Source organism: Protomyctophum parallelum, assembly GCF_964188405.1.
Source record: "Protomyctophum parallelum genome assembly, chromosome: 12".
NCBI classification, from domain to species: domain Eukaryota; kingdom Metazoa; phylum Chordata; class Actinopteri; order Myctophiformes; family Myctophidae; genus Protomyctophum; species Protomyctophum parallelum.
Genome location: NC_139712.1, coordinates 7,055,145 through 7,069,271, shown reverse-complemented (window position 1 = coordinate 7,069,271; position 14,127 = coordinate 7,055,145).

The following is a 14,127-nucleotide window of genomic DNA, read 5'->3' as shown; positions in this document are numbered from 1 at the left end:
AGAGATCTCTCTCTCTCTCTCCCACCCCCTGGAGAGGGGGGAGAGACCCTGCTGCGATCGTGAAAATCGCAACAAAAAAAAACCCGGGACCTCCGTGATTTTTAGGGACTCGACACGTCCCAGACGAGGCTCTGTTCTGGGGTAGAAAAGTGGAGCGAGTCGCTAAAAATCATGGAGGTCCCGGATCTCTTTTTTTTGCAGGGCCTTCCTACATACGGGATGGCCCCATATGCGGCGGGTGCGTTTTACCTTTGGGTAGGCTCTATTGCGTTGGGGGGGGGGGGGGGGACTCTCGCGGCCGAGTGAATCGAGCCCGCCGCCGCGGATTTATTTATTTAATTATTTCCCAGATGGTCTAAAAATGAGTTTATTTAGCATACTTTTACCAACGAATTAGCCTATACACAGACAACGACTGATCGGCCAAAATATATATTTTGCGCAGCAGTGCACAGAGAGAGAGAGAGAGAGGGGGGGGGGGGGGAAGAGGGAGAGGCGCACGTGTGTGTGTGTGTGTGTGTGTGTGTGTGTGTGTGTGTGTGTGTAGAGAAGAATATATTATAATCCAGCGTGATTCATAGAGCAGGCACGTTGATGGTTTGTTGGGGACCCATTTGGGTTCATTGTTGTAACTGTAACCACACCTTCACACCGTGTGTGTGTGAGGGGGGGGGGGAAGGGGCATCGCGTCTGTGTCATTGCGCAGCAGTGCACACTAGAGATCTCTCTCTCTCTCTCCCACCCCCTGGAGAGGGGGGAGAGACCCTGCTGCGATCGTGAAAATCGCAACAAAAAAAAACCCGGGACCTCCGTGATTTTTAGGGACTCGACACGTCCCAGACGAGGCTCTGTTCTGGGGTAGAAAAGTGGAGCGAGTCGCTAAAAATCATGGAGGTCCCGGATCTCTTTTTTTTGCAGGGCCTTCCTACATACGGGATGGCCCCATATGCGGCGGGTGCGTTTTACCTTTGGGTAGGCTCTATTGCGTTGGGGGGGGGGGGGGGGACTCTCGCGGCCGAGTGAATCGAGCCCGCCGCCGCGGATTTATTTATTTAATTATTTCCCAGATGGTCTAAAAATGAGTTTATTTAGCATACTTTTACCAACGAATTAGCCTATACACAGACAACGACTGATCGGCCAAAATATATATTTTGCGCAGCAGTGCACAGAGAGAGAGAGAGAGAGGGGGGGGGGGGGGAAGAGGGAGAGGCGTGTGTGTGTGTGTGTGTGTGTGTGTGCTGTGTGACGCGGCTTGGCCTGTTGTAGCGCCACCATGAGGCTGATTTGAAAACTGTCAAGTGGCATTTCTTTCTCAGCCTAGTGGGAATATGCATGCACAGTTTTTGGACGCTGTGTTGAGTAGTTGTGAGAATGGAACAAAACGGATAAAAAGCGGGCTACTCCTAAAAGGTTTAGAAGCCAATCGTAGCCAATCAGGGTGGATTATGATAAATCAAACAAACCCGTCTTGAACACATGACTATGGAGAGCATGTGTACCGATTTGCGAATTTTGATCAAATCTGAAGGAGTAATATTAGAAAATGTACATATGTCGAAGACATTCAGTGTTCTGAATGAACTGCAGTCATCAGAACAGTATTCAAGCCTACTGAAGACAGTAACATTTACACTCATATCATGTTCCTTATATGTTGGTAGGCTATACAGGATGTAAAATGAAGCAATTCTTGTCACTGTATTGTTTCACAGCACTTTCTGTAATGAACACACATGTAACTGTCAAACCTTTTGAAAAAGGAAGAAATAAATTCAAAACAGTGTTGGTACATGTATGACAGAGTGAATATTGTATTTTACGATGCATTATATGAAGACAAAATACTACAGAGAATCTAAACAAATCATCAAACTAAGTGATCAAAATATACTATATGTTAGTCAAACACGCAGAGACATGCGTCCACATGTCAGATTAGCGTCTGCTCCTGTGCTTGCGGTTATGGTTGGGTTAGGAGATGAGGTGGGTTGTCATTTTGTCGGACCAATAACTAGTCTGAACAGCATACTGCGCCCCACAGAGACAAGTTACAATTGGACCTAGTGCATGAATTCCTGGTGACATGTGGACAAACACTGATTCTCATAATTGTTATATCAGTATCAGCAAACTCTAATGCCTTTGAAGAAGAAAAAAAACTCATCATTTAACAGATTTTTCCAATATATGTGTCTTCATATGGGTTTTTAGAGTATCAAATCGAATAAAGCCTTTTTCACAAACTTTACACTCAAATGGCTTTTTCCCTGTATGAGTCCTCATGTGTGCTTTTAATTTCCCAATATGAGTCCAGCCCTTGCCACAAACTGTACACGTAAAGGGCTATTCCCCTGTATGACTCATGTGTCTTTTTAGATCAGTCTTTAGACTACAGCCTTTGCCACAAACTGTACATGTAAAGGGTTTTTCCCCTGTATGAGTCCTCATGTGTATGTTTAAATCCCCATTATGACTACAGCCCGTGCCACAAACTGTACACGTAAAGGGCTTTTCCCCTGTATGACTCATCATGTGTCTTTTTAGAGGCGTTTCCCCTGTATGACTCATCATGTGTCTTTTTAGATCAGTCTTTAGACTACAGCCCTTGCCACAAACTGTACACGTAAAGGGCTTTTCCCCTGTGTGAGTCATCATGTGTAATTTTAAATTACCTGTTTGGCTAAAGCCTGTGCCACAAACTGTACATGTAAAGAGCCTTTCCCCTGTATGAGTCCTCATGTGCGTTTTTAGAGTATGAATCCGACTAAAGTCTTTTTCACAAACTGTACAAGTAAATGGCCTTTTCCCTGTGTGAGTCATCATGTGTTTTTTTAGATCACTCTTTTGACTAAAGCATGTGCCGCACACTGTGCAAGCAAATGGCTTTTCCCCTGAATGAATCATTGTGTGTGTCTTCAGATTTCCTTTGCGATTGAACATTTTGCCACAATCTGCACAACTAAAACCTTTCTTACCTATGTGACTCATCATGGAGTGACTTTGTTTGGGTGATTTGAGGTCGTGGAGCAGCTTATTGCTCAAAAACAAACTATTTCCTCCCATGTGTTGTGCATTGTTTGATCTCAGTGTGTTTAAACCTGACTGGTCATTCATGGTCTCATCCCACTCATCACTGTCTTCAGTGATGTCAGATTCAGAATAGTGTGAAGAGAGGAGCTGATCATCACTAGTTGGTTGTGATGTTCCACAGTCCTCTACATCAGCTTGTGTTCCCATGTGTTGAGATGAGGTGCTGGGCCTGGATACAGGTTCTGTTTGTATGTTTTCAACATCTTCATGTTTCACCGACAGTAATATCTCTGTTGATCCACCATCCACCTCTGATCTTTGAAGTATCTCATCATGTTCATCTTTAACACAATCCATACTTTTGGCGGAATGCTCCGCCATAAAGTCTGTAATAACCTTCCGCTCGTGTCGGAATGCTCCGTCAGATTAGCTTTATTATGGATATCAATCCGCGACGCTGAGAACTATTTTTTCATTATTATTTTGGGTCGGCCTTTCCTTCTTTAGCGTACAAGACCGGATCGCGCATGCACGTTGCCGTCCACCTCCCATTATACAGGCATACTAAAAGCTGAATAACTCCTAATCTACAGATCTCTCCATGGTTTGGTCAATTAGCGCGATGGTCGGAGGTCTTTGCTGATTATCCGGTGGTCTAGATGGAAACATTGGTGCTTTCTAGAGCAAGGATGGCTATATTTTAGCTCGCTAGCATTGACGCATTTTTTTTAGCACAAGATGGACGCCCACAACATCCGTTTCTGTGCTGCGTGCGCAACCTATAAATCTTCCCCACAGACCGTGGCAGTCAGAAGTTGGCTTTGCGTCCAGCAGGTGGCAGCCAAACGGTTAATCTGTGGAGACTCTGGTTCCTCTTTGATCAGACTGGAGGTTCTCTCCTGCTGCTCAGGGAATACCTCCTCTTTACACACAAGGAGGTGTATGGCGTCTAGACAGAATATATAAAAGAGAAACCCATTATTATGTTTGAACATTCTATCATGTCTTTGTAATGTATTAGTCAAGAGTTGGAGTGCTCAACCAGTTATGTAGATGAGGTCAGAGGGAACTTCTGCTGCATATCTGTCCTAACTTCAAATGATTGTTTCTTCAATGCTTCATTTCTAAAACAAGACACTCCTTACTGCTATCAGATATAGCCCCTGTTGTTTTGGAATGCGGCAAGTTCAATTAATTTCCTCCTTTTAAACAGTCTATGATTATACACGATAAATAGTTTATTTAATTCTTCCTTAACTACTTGATTCCATTGTCAATATTTGTTTAACATACATGAACAGACATGAATGGAGGAAACAATATAGAATGCTATTGACTATTATCAATGCAAGCTCACAAAGTTTCAACCAGTTCCTCTTCCATTCCAAATAGTCACCATTGCTGTTTAAGAAATTAAACAGCAATGGTCTCTCTCTCTCTCTGTAAAGGTTTTACCAAACTGCTCTGTGTTTTTTGACGATTGGTTGTAAAACCATATCTAGTAGTCTGCGTTGGCGGTCAGTTTCTTGCTTGATGTGGAAAGCTTCAATAAAGAAGGTCCGCTGTACAGTTCTGGCCCGTTCTGAGAGGACCCCAGAGTTGGAAAACACAAATGAAAGTCACCATTCGTCTCCATGCCTCACCAGAATTATTTTTAACGACCCCAAATATCTCTTCAGCAGCAGCAGATAGTCTCTGGTTGACCATGGACTTCAATGTTTGTAGTAAAGCCATAACTAAAGTCAAAACCTATCCAAATTGATTTTTAAATGGGCCTATAGTACTGAAGTAGAACCAAAACTAGACGCTTCAGCTGGTGCAGAAAGGAGATGTTCAGCTCTTAACAACTAGCAGAGATTAATGTGACACCTAGCAGAACAAACTCTTGTTAAATACTAACAGAGGGCCCTGATCATCCAATCAGAGTGAGGGGGCGGGTCACACTAACAATGGAACACAACTGGCCAATCACTGCTCACAACAACAAGACAATTTAATGTGTTTTATGTACAACATTAAGAAAAGAAAATATGAAATCATAAAAGTGAAATTAAATTCAGTAAAAATATAAAGTTAAAGCTGCACTGTGTAACTTGCCTATTCCACTCTGGATTTGAACAATGTTGCCATAAAAAAATCACATATTCAGGACACAGAGCAGAGGCTAGTACAAGAACAAAAACAATCGGAAACGGAAATTAATAATAATAAATAATACATTAAATTAAATGTCAGTGTAGAATAATATTTATAATAATTACACCATCTCAATTAAGGCAGCAGCAAACATGCATGCTTCTTTTAGCTGTGATTTCAAATAACAGAGTTGTTGCAGAGCTGCAATTTTCAGGGAGTTTGTTCCAGATATGTTACACATTAAACTTAATGCTATTTTTTTATTTTAGGTTCACCTTAGAGGTATGAATGGTGTATGATAACACAATATCAGAGGCCCCAAATCATGCTTTATAGACCAACAGTAGTATTTTGACACTCAAGGAGCCAGCGTTAAGATTTAAGAACTGATCAATGTTCAGCTCTCTTTGTATTTCTGACGATTTTCAGCGTTCTAAGTGAACTGCAGTCATCAGACTCTGTTACAGTAGTCAAGCCTACTGAAGATTAATACACAGCCAAGATTGTCTAGATCCTGTTTGGTTAAATACAAATGTAATCTGACTTTGATGGTGCTAATGTGGCTGTTAAAGGTCTGAGTCCATGAACCGACTTGATAGTCCATCAAGACCAACTGGTCAATCTGATTGATTGATTGATTGATTAACAGTTTGCAGAATTACAGTACATTTCAAGTACAACTCAATACAAAAAACTGTTAACTGTGAGTGGACGACACCATAAAGCATTACACTTGTTTACACTGGGGCCCACCATTTTCAATTCATCAAAACATTAAGAGACGTACGAATATACAATAACTAAAACAAAAAAAAACATTGCATGGATGCACCTGGGTGCATGTATCCTGAGGTCGACGGGGTTTCGGGTCTCTCAACATCAAACCCCTCACTCAGGCGACCCAGCCGGGAGTGATCAAGTCCCGACTTACGTCCCAGTAGCTACCCTCAATCAGTCCCACTAGGGAAAAACCAAGGGCACACAATCCGTTGGAACTACTCCAGAACTACTCTGTCAGGGCTGGGAGGTACACTTCTGGCACATGGAGGGACTAGGCTCTGTGGGTTGTCTCCTGGCCGGGACCCTCCTACGTCTCACCAGGTCCACTCCTGCTCTCACCAGGAGTAGAGTGAGAACCTGTGCGTTGCACCAGAGTCCCAGCACCAGATAGTTCATTCAGGAAGTGTGGGCAATGGTTCCGCAGGGTCATGGTGCTGCGGTTCCGCTTGCATGGCCCTCCCAAAGGCCTCACCGAGGGTTGTTGGGCTTCCTCCTCACGGAGGACACAGGCTGAGGCGCTAACCCATACTGCTCACCCAGGTGCCGTCTACATTCCGGCTGTCACCCGTCTCTCTGGTGGTCACCAGACTATACCTGGTTGTCACAGTCTATTCCTATGAGTCACTATAAATAGACAAACTATAACTAAAAAACATCGCATGGATGCACCTGGGACGTATCCTCAGTGATGTATCCTGAGGTCAATGGGGTTTCGGGTCTCTCAACATCATACCCCTCACTCAGGAGACCCAGCCGGGAGTGATCAAGTCCCGACTTACGTCCCAGTAGCTACCCTCAATCAGTCCCAATAATAATAATAATAATAATAATAATAATAATAATAATAAATAATATAATAAAACCAGTTGTTAAATACTTGCCTAAGTATTTGTTTTGTTGGTCTATTGTTGGCCAGTATTTAGTTTGTGTATGTGAATTGCACTGAATAAAACTGTCTGGAGGTTGGTGGATGAGTTTGGGGAAAATAAAAGCCCTTAACGAACATTTATTATTATTATTTTTTAAGACAATATCTAACTGTGAGATCCTAATGACCGTAAACTTATTACACACTGTGATGTATATAAGATAATAAAGAGATGCACTTACTGGCGATACAGGGGGCCATGCTATCCGTGGTACACTTGATGTTGTTCTACATCATATTGGCGGGGTACTGAACCACCATGTTCACGTAGGCAGCGGTGGAGGCTGCTTCGGCAGCTGTGGCATCAGTGTTCATGTTGGCAGAGGTTTGAGAAGCCATGTATGCTTTGACCATAGTTATCACATTCTCGGTCTGAGGTTTGTCCGCAACGAACCCCTTGTAATTACCAAGATTCTTCTTCCCTGCGGCGATCAGAAGGAGGCTGCATGCCCAAGCTAGTCTTTTGTACTTGGTAGCTCTGACAGGGCCAAGGTCTTGACGGAAACCGTAGTATGCGTTGTGACTGCTTGTGTAGCAGTGGTGGCGTCTGCCCACTCTGGGGGTAGAGTCTGATCAGGAGGTGAGGAGATTGATAGTGTCAAGGCTGGTCAATCCTGCTCCTTGTGCCTGGTTCAGTGTTATGCATATCCGAATTAAGGAGTTTCCGGTGAAGTATCCACTCCAATGGGTCATGATTGCACCTGCATCCCCGTCCTTGATGTTGTCAGAGAAGTTGGCGAAGGTCAGTCTCAGATCATCCGGTTTCAGCATCTCAATAAAGGTACCCATAACATCCTTGAGATCACTCTGCAGGCGTGCAATCTTGTCCGGACCCAGATTCCCTCGAGTAGCGAAGGAGAGAATTAGTGTCAGCACAGGATACATGGCCCTAGCCTTCTGCTTGGCTGTGAGACGACCTACACACATCAGGATGAAGTCCAATTTATCCTGGAGAGTGGGATTGCTGTGCCAGGTTCGGTCCATTAGACTCCATCTGTCTGGACCTCCCAGTGCACCAATTCTGTTTATGTCATGAACGACTACCGGGACGGGGTTATTGGCTACTGCAGCGTGATTGGCGGCATTTTGCTGGTTGATTATCTGCCTATCCCGCTGCAACCCGATCCATGAACCAGGCCTGTTCAGCGAGCGTCGCTCCGGTGTTGAGAAGCTGAGCTAATTCGGCCCGAGCTTCTATCTGGGTGGCTTCTATCTGCGGCGTTGCTAAAGGGGGCAAGGTCAACAGTTCGGAAGAAGATGCACTTCAGGATGTTTCCTCCAGCAGTCCCCAAGGATGAGAAGACCCCCACATTGTCAAGAGGAGCCTGAGCAGATACGTCGGCTGGTCCAACACCTACTTGAGCTTGGCCAGGTGGTTGGCCGGCATAGGCGTACTGAGGGTCCACAGCACGGTGGTCAAATGCACCATTGATGACTCTCTGATTGCGGATTCTAGCGGAAAGAGATGGGGTGTTCACATTGGCTGGATCAGCTGCTTTCCCAATTAAGTAGTTCATGGTTTTTCAGTGGTGATACTACAGAGGTAACTCTAACTAACTGGACGGAAGAAGAGGTAGATTTAAAATCAATAGTGGATATTCTCCCTTAACGAACATTTCTGACTGTTCTTGGAGCCTTGGCCGTTCGGGCAACTCCACATGTGGTGGCAGCGGAAAAGTATGAACAGTTCAGGATGCCTCCCAAGATATCCCAACACCAGCAACAGCAAGCCACAGTCTCAGAGGAAGAGGGTGCCCCAGGGGGAGCCATCGGTGACTTCCAGCCCAAGGGGGACACAACCACTTCCCAAGAGGCAGTGTTTGTTAACAGTGCCAGGCAGTTTGAGACCTTCAGATGGTTCAAGAGGAGTCCTGAGGAGAGGCACGAGCACCAGCTCAACATGGTCAACCCCCAGCTCAACATGGTCAACCCTCAGCTCAAGAGAGTCAACCCTCAAATCACCCAGCTCCAGTGGACACTGAGGCAACCAGGGTTCAGCCGATGGCGCCTGCAGAGCAGCAGAACCGGCCGGTGGCAGCGACAGGGTGGCGTTAGCACTGGTGCCAGTGGTGAGGCATGGAGACGAATGGTGACTTTCATTTGTGTTTTCCAACTCTGGTGTCCTCTACAGAACGGGCCAGAACTGTACAGCGAACCTTCTTTTGACGACGCCACAGGGGGCGTCTTCTGAAGGGGGGGGGGGGGGGGGGGGGGAATGTCACGGGGCAACCCGTGCCCTATATACAAAGACAATTTAAACTGCTTTCTTTAACATGCAAGGACTAATGTTTTAAACTTGTGTATGGAAAACTGTGTGTTCACTGATTGTTTGCTAATTGTCTCTCCTGCACTGCTGGTGGCAGGTTGCCCTTGATTTAGGAAGGGGCCAAGTGCTATGCAGGGGAGGGGGGTTACTTCTTATGCTTTGAGTATTTGTCATTGAGTGTTCATGCTTATTTATATTTGTTTAATGGTGACACATCTTTAGTATGTTTAGGTTAGTTTTATACAAGGGATTAGTTATGGCAGTATTTATTTATAAGTATTTATTGAGAAGAAAGGTTGCTAATTGCTCTGTGTCCTGTGGTAGGATCCAACCCTATTTAAGGGAGGCTGCAGGGACAGGTGGGTTAGTTGGTTGTGGGCTTTAACACGGGTAACAGTCCTGAGGGAGAGCTACAGGGCCTTGTGGGATCAAGGTTTAACCTGAAGAGAGTTCTCATCCTATTTGGTCTTGTTCAATTGTGTTTGTGTGACGCACACAAAATGTATGGTCACATTTATGTTTGTATTTATTTTGTTATGATTTTAAAGATGATATTTACTTTTGTGAAAAGAAAGTTGCTAATAGGAGCAAGTATGTTTCTATATGGACAATAATGGACAATGCATTTAGATCTTGCTTTAATTCCAAGCGTTCTCTATGACACTATACAGTGGAACTTTCCTAGTGTTTCCACCACTAGGGGGCAGTGTGGCGATTCGCTTCGTTCTCAGAGGCACACATTGTATGGACTGAACCACTTCCTCATTCTGCATGAGGAGGCTAAAAGGACAACATCGTCGTCACTGTCCTATTTATTTTATTCCTGTTTTACCAGGTTTGTACTCCACAACAGACTCTTAAACTGCACACAGTTGTTGCCCACGTTTTATTTACTTTTGGAGATCGTTTTTGGTGAAGCTAACTATAATTTTGAGTGGTTTTGTGACCCAAAGAATGTCCCTGTATATCAACAGCCTTGGACCCAAACTGGCTGAGGTCAGACAAGTGTTCCAAAGCGGTAAGGTAAACATCCTAAGTTTCTCTGAAACAAAGCTGGACGAGTCCACCAGGGACCCAGAGATAGAAATAGAGAACTATACTATCATTAGGAACGACAGAAACAGGCATGGCGGTGGCGTGTGCATGTATATTCACAAAGACACTGAATATGTTACTCGTACTGACTTACAGCATGATGAAATTGAAACTGTGTGGGTTGAATTAATTTTCAAAAATGCTAAATCAGTATTAGTTGGCACCGTCTATAGACCGCCCGATCAGAATGGGTTCTATGATATACTTGAGGGGTGCCTAGCTGGGGAGGAATGTGTAGAGAAAATCCTGATTGGCGACTGCAATACGGATATGCTTCGTAAGGAAGCACCTGTGTTTAAGTCATTTAGTCGGTTTTGTGATCTGCATGGTGTCAGTCAGCTAATTACCCAACCCACAAGAGTGTGTGATTCTACTCAAACTGTCATTGATCTCATTCTGACCTCGGACAAATCCAGAATCTCCAAGAAAGGGGTTATTGTATGTGGGCTCAGTGATCATTTTATGATTTTCTGTACCCGCAAAATACAAAAACTAAAGTTTGACTGTCACAAAACAGTCATATCTAGGGACCTCAAAACCTACTCTAGTGAGGCCTTTAACCTTGAACTGGAGAGTCTGGATTGGTCCGATGTGCTCAGGAGCTCACTAGTCGAAGAAGCATGGCTTGGCTTTAAAACCAAATTTACATCAGTACTAAACATCATGGCTCCTTTGAGAACCATCAGGGTCAAAACCCGCTCGGAGCCATGGATGAATTCGGACATACTGACTGCAATGAAAGCCAGAGACAACAAATGCTCTGAACTTCTTAAATGCAAGTCCATGCTAGCCAAGCGCTTCGACAGTAATCTCCAAACCAAACTGTGCAACCTAAAAACCCAGTGTAACAAGCTAAGAAACGGTGTAATTGCCATGACCAAATCTGCCAAATGTAACTTTATCAATGATAAAGCCGAGGAAATCAAAAACAATCCTCGGGAACTCTGGAAGTTACTAAACAACCAACTAGGCTGTGGTCAGAAACTAAAAACCAGGTTTACTAACATAAACATCAAATCGAATAACACCCTCATCACTGATAAGCTTGATGTAGCCAACCACCTGAACATCTTCTTTACAAACATTGCAACAAAGCTGGTTAGCAAACTGCCCTCCCACTCTGGGCGTTTTAGTGTAGAGCACATCAAAGCCTTCTACAAAAACCTTGGTGTTTGTAAAGATGATTTCAAAATGGCAATGGTAACAACCGAGGAGGTACTTAAAAAACTGAGTGCCCTACAACCCCACAAGGCCACTGGCCATGACAATATCCCCTCCAAATTTCTCAGAGACTCAGCTTTTTCCATAGCTCCAGTCATCACCCACATAGTTAACCTCTCCATCAAACAGGGACAGGTCCCCCAAGATTTTAAACTGGCCAAAGTAACCCCCTTGTTCAAAAAAGGGAGTAAATTAGAACCCGGCAACTACCGCCCTATTTCTATTCTAAGCTCCATCTCGAAAGTGATGGAAAAAATAGTCTGTGAACAGGTTGAAAAGTATCTTGCCACTAATAAATTGCTGTACGAGTTCCAATCTGGTTTCAGAACATCCCACTCCACTGACACATGCCTCCTCTATTTGAGCGACCACATCAAACACGAGGTGGACGCTGGAAAATACTGCGGCATGGTCATGCTGGACCTCCAAAAGGCTTTTGACACCGTGAACCACTCCATACTGGTTAACAAGCTTAAAGCTATTGGTTTTGATAGCACATCAGTGAGCTGGATGCAATCCTACCTGGAGGGGAGAGAACAGATGGTGGAGGTGAACGGAACACTGTCCCCTCCCCTCCCAGTGAGCTGTGGCGTCCCACAAGGAAGCATACTAGGGCCTTTACTGTTCCTAATATATGTTAACGACATGACTTCAGCTTGTGACTGCAACTTGTTCCTGTTCGCAGATGACTCAGCACTGCTGGTCTCGGACAGGAACAAACTGCAGGTTGAAAAGACCCTCAGCTCTGAACTCGGTAGAATCTGCACCTGGCTCGCTGATAACAAACTATCCTTACACCTGGGAAAAACTGAATCCATCCTCTTCGGATCAAATAGTAATCTCAGCAAGGCAGATGGCTTCTTGGTTAGAGTGGGTGACAATATTATCACACGAAAAGATCAAATTACCTACCTAGGTTCCATCCTGGAGGCCAATCTTTCCGGTGATAAGATGGCCACCAACGTAATCAAAAAAGTCAAGCAAAGAACAAGATTCCTTTACAGGATCTCCTCACTGGTCAGCAAAAACACCTTGAAGACCTTAACAGGAGCCCTCGTACAAGGTTTCTTTGACTATGCATCCACCTCTTGGTACCACAGCACCTCAAAGGCCCTTAAAACAAGGCTCCAGACCTCCCAAAACAAACTGGTCAGGCTCCTACTTGGCCTCACCCCCCGAACCCACCTCACCCCTGCCCACTTTGACAGGCTGGGATGGCTTAGGGTCGACGACAGAGTACAGCATCTTGCAATGGGTCTGGTCCACAAGATTCGATACACCACCAAGATACCCATGTACCTGTCTAAATACTTCCTTAGTGTAAACGAAGTCCACACCCACAACACCAGAGGGAGTACAACAAACCATGTACAACCCAGATTCGGCACAAACAAGGGACTAAATTCTTTTCACTCCTATGCCACCAAAATGTGGAACGCCCTACCAACAGTCATTAAGACATGTGAATCCCTTGACTCCTTCAAAACCGCTCTCAAAGGGCACCTACGGATGGCTGCAATTCGAAACTGGCCTCTGTAAAATCTGAATCCCCCCCCACCCCCCCCACCCCATTTTCCCTCACTGTATATTGTATCTTTTCCCTTTTTTGCTTCCCATATGATGAATTTAGCTACATAGAAATGTCTATTTGTATGTCTCTAAATGTTTGTATGTCTTTAAATGTTTTGATGAATTGAACAATGTGGACCCTGTTGTAAACAAGTGTAATGCTTAATTGGGTCGTCCACTCACAGTTGACAGTCTTTGTATTGAGTTTGTGCTTAAAATGTACTGTAAATTCTACAAACTGTTAATAAATATTTCAATCAATCAATCAAAACCGTTTTTACATGTGTTCCTAAAATGGTGGTCCTGTTGTGTTGTGATGAAAATGAGTGAAGACTACGTTTTTGGGGCTCCAGATCATTCCATTTGTGTCGTTAGTTTAATACAGTATTGTTCAGAAGTATTTTTGGTAAACAGTGTTATTGATTATAAAACGTTTTTGCGTATTTTGGTCATTATAATGCACTTTAAAGTATTCTAGCATTATACTATGAAAAACGTTTTGCCTACAGCCATATGAACCTCAGTTCTGCACTATGATAATTACATGATGCTTAGGCATTTATTTGTAGCACTATGCTAGGCTGTTATATACATTCATTAATGTACACTACTGTCTGACACAGACATTTAAAGGAACAGTCCTTGTATTTTGATGGTATGAAGAAAACATACTGTTGGTTATGAGAGTAACTATGGTTATGGTAACTAAATGTGAATTTAAATGTGAACAATGTGATGTCTTGAAGAAAAGGAATATTGTGACTGTTATATTTTGATTGATTTATTGAAAAAGAAAAGAATGATACAGAGAAAAGAAATATAATTGAATTGTAAATTAATAAATTGATTCTGCATGAGGAGGCTAAAAGGACAACATCGTCGTCACTGTCCTATTTATTTTATTCCTGTTTTACCAGGCATAGGAGGGCTTCCCCAGCAGCAAAACTCATCTGTATATGGGTCTTACAACTGAGACCTGTAACATTTGCCTAAGTATTTGTTTTGTTGGTCTATTGTTGGTAGGGTGGCCAGACGCCCGGTTTCACACCGGACAGTCCGGTTTTAGACCCACCTGTCCTCCCACCTCAACCTCTGGCCG